Below are 3,631 nucleotides of genomic sequence, written 5' to 3'. Positions count from 1 at the left end.
TTTTAAACCTTCTTGTTGATTCAATCACATGCTAACAACCGGCAAGAGAACCACCGAAAATTACATGGATAAATATGATTCCTTCATTTTTTACCACAGGTTTCGAACTCAGATTTTGGGTATGAAATTTTTTTTAGTAGGGAACGAGTCTTACAACGACTCGAATTTAAATTAACCGGGGTTCGAATACGAATACAGGACACACGTCGGAAACCAAAAGAACAAAAAACAACAAGGAAGAGATATACCACGTCCAACACCAAAGAATGTGATGAGATGGATCGAATTCCTCAATCCTTAATTAGATGGCTCAAGTTCAAACCCTGGGAATTGAGAAAATTCATAATAGTGAGCGCTTCCCTTTTTAATGTACCATATGTAATACAGATTTAAATTAGTCGAATCAACAAAACTCGAAAATGAGATAATTGTTTAAAAAGAACAAGCAAGAGATATTGTCAACTATGTTATTATATCTTTGAAGACTTGGCACACTATGAAACTTTCTATTTGAAATAATAGTGCCAACCCTCATCACAATCTTATCTACTGAAGAAGGTGGTAATTGTATGCTATCTGTTTGGAATAAATGGAGCAGAAATGTTGACACCAACATTTTGTTGAGTTGATAGTTTCTTTTCTTAGAATTTAATAAAAGCCAATTCATAGATGACAAAAATTTGGACCACAATTCCATTTAGCAATAAACATCCTTAGTTTTGACATATTAATTATCATGAAATATAATACTATCTTTTAAACAATGAGCAATTTGAGTATAATTTTAATCCATGACTTTCCTTAAGAGTAAATTCTTAATTAAAGTATAATTATCCCCTTGTATTCCTAAGAACAAAATTATGAAAGTATACGAACGAATTTTGCCTAATTTAGCACCACACAAGTTGCTTAATTAGATGGAGCTCAAAACCAAAACCATTTTACCAAAATAAATCCTCTTAAAATGTTGAGCATTTCCTAGTTTTAAAGCATGATTCAATAAACCTTTCTCTATTACTAAAGGTTGTAGCATGGCGATAAGTATCCCACCATTCTTAATTATATATTTCAGGTTTGAATCTCATAAATGGAATCGATTTTGGTAGATAGAGAGCGTTCTATCCTTCAAAGTGAAATTTTCCGACGCAGATTCAAATTAATTGAACCCTAAAACAGGTACCGTAAACAGACTATGGATTCAAATGTCTTTCTTCCCCATACCCTTTCTTCTGCCCCTTTGTTGATCCTCTATGTATTTTCTTTTAAATCACCTCTTTAGTCAATTTGAGTATGTCCAGAAGGTAACAACAACAATAACATACCCAATGTAATTCTACAGGTGGAGTTTGTAGTGAATAGAATGTACACAAACTTTACTTCTAACTTTGTGGGGTAGAGAAACTATTTCTGATTTACCCTCGGCTCAAGAGAGGTGATAAGTATTTCTTAATTTCTAATTAGAGGTTCTGGTTTCGTGCTCTGAAAATGAATCGTCTTTGATAGAGTATGATTCACACTATTATAAGACTTTTCGATTTGAATTCAAATTAGTCGAGCCCCAAAACGAGTACCAGACAACACATCGGACAAAAGCTTGGTTTTGGAAGGGCTTGTCGTGTATGCAGCCGACGTGGCACGACGTGTAGAACGTGATTGGGTCCCAAATTTCTCTATTTGGGCCCCAAAAATCAACGTGTTCCAACTACCGTTTCAACGTGAGCTGTCAGAACGTGCCGGGAATTTGATCCAACGGCTAATCTTTAAGTTTGGACACATCTCAGCCGTTGATTTAGGATCAAATCATTTTTGCCGTTTTGAAGAATTGGAGCAGTATGGGATTTTGTATGTAATACGTTGTATTCACACGATTTATTATTATTAAATTAGGAGGAGATAATTTAATTGGAATTATTATCAATTAATAGAAAGTTTCTAATTTTATATTTTAGTTATTTTATTTTTATGTCAAAAGAGGAAAACAGAGATTCCATTTACGAGGAAGATATGAAATATATACGACTATCTCACTCCTTTTTCCTTTCCACAGACCTTGTTTAATTCATTAAAAAAAATAAAAAATAGTTGTAAAATTCGTCGTTAATCTATCGCTAAATAATTTGTATGATGTTTTATTATTCTTTGCATGAGGGTCAATCAAACTAATGTGCGGTGTGAGTTTGGACATAGAATTTTTAAATTTTTATTAAAACTTTTTGCATATTTAAAAATTACATAAAAAGTACTCGAAGTTACTACAGTTAAGAATTCAGAATATTTAAAATGTATTAGAAAAAATTATGGTAAAAAAAATTATTCTTTGACTGTTGAAATTGTACCTAAGACAAACAAATTGAAGCATAGAAAATATCTAATTTAACATGAGATAACTTATGCTAGGATTAACTTTTACCAGCAAATGTGAACTTTTATATTATAAACTACATATTATAATTTGAACTCAGTAAACCAAATATTCATCAGAATGGTATGTACTTTATTCAGTGATTATCAATTCTTTTATTATAATTCAAGCATAATTTTTTTCTCAAACCTAATGATCCCTAAGCATTAATCATTTTTTCTTCAATTATACCAAACAACAAGACAAAAATGAACAAAAAGACAAGCTTCCCTCACCCAAAAAAAAAAAAAAAAATAATAAAAAAAAAAATGGAAGAAGAAAGAGATGTAAGACGAAAACAAAAAGTTTTCCATAATGGAAAAGAGAAGCATTGAGAAAGGCCAATGGTTTTAAAGGCACATGATAATTTGTCTTCATTCATAACAATACTTTCCAAATGACAACTAGAATAACTTTGACATCCCTCATGTGCTTGAATTATTTGTACCTATTTATTGTCGCTTGTCATTTGATGTCTGATACTTATTATGTCGCTTTGAATAATGGGATTTTGCGCTGTGTAAGGCCCAATAAAAGAAGAAGCGTTTCTTACAAAATGTTGTTTCATTTTTAGAGTTCAATTCTGGATCTCTGATCAAGCATGAAGAGATCATATTCATCGCACACTCGGTATTCATTTGATATCCCGATTAATATGAATTCTCGATAAAAGAAGAAACACTATTTATCAGAATATTTTTCATTCTTCAAATTCGAACTTGAAAGCTCTAATTAAAGGTAGAAAAATCTAATATCACTTGCTCTAGTTTGCTATAACAAAATCTTAGAAGCATTGGATTCATTATTTTCTCTCCATTTCAATTATTGATTCAATGTGTCTTTTCTTCTTTATCTTCTCTCTCTTCCATATTTTCCATCATATGTTTGTTGTCGTCATATCTTTAGAGTCAATTATTTTACACTTACTATTTTTTTCAACACATTTATAATTTCTACTAATAAAACACTTCTCGATAGAGTAGCTTTTATTTTTCATAATGATGGTGTGTGTTGGTTTATGCACCTCGAGTGGGTTATAAATGTGTGTTAAAGACACTTGTCTCGCATTCTTGATTTGATGTAAATATCAAGTATAGATAAATTTCCACCCGCCAACAAAAATGAAGGTTGTTACTTGCAATTACTATAAATTATCAATACTAGAATAGTCCCTTTCGGGGACATCCAATAAAATTGGAACAATACAGAGAAGATTAAAAAAAAAAAATA

This window comes from Lycium ferocissimum, unplaced genomic scaffold (assembly GCF_029784015.1).
Source record: "Lycium ferocissimum isolate CSIRO_LF1 unplaced genomic scaffold, AGI_CSIRO_Lferr_CH_V1 ctg2550, whole genome shotgun sequence".
NCBI lineage: Eukaryota > Viridiplantae > Streptophyta > Magnoliopsida > Solanales > Solanaceae > Lycium > Lycium ferocissimum.
The sequence above is the reverse complement of the archived record's forward strand: the minus strand, read 5'-3'. Positions refer to the sequence as shown.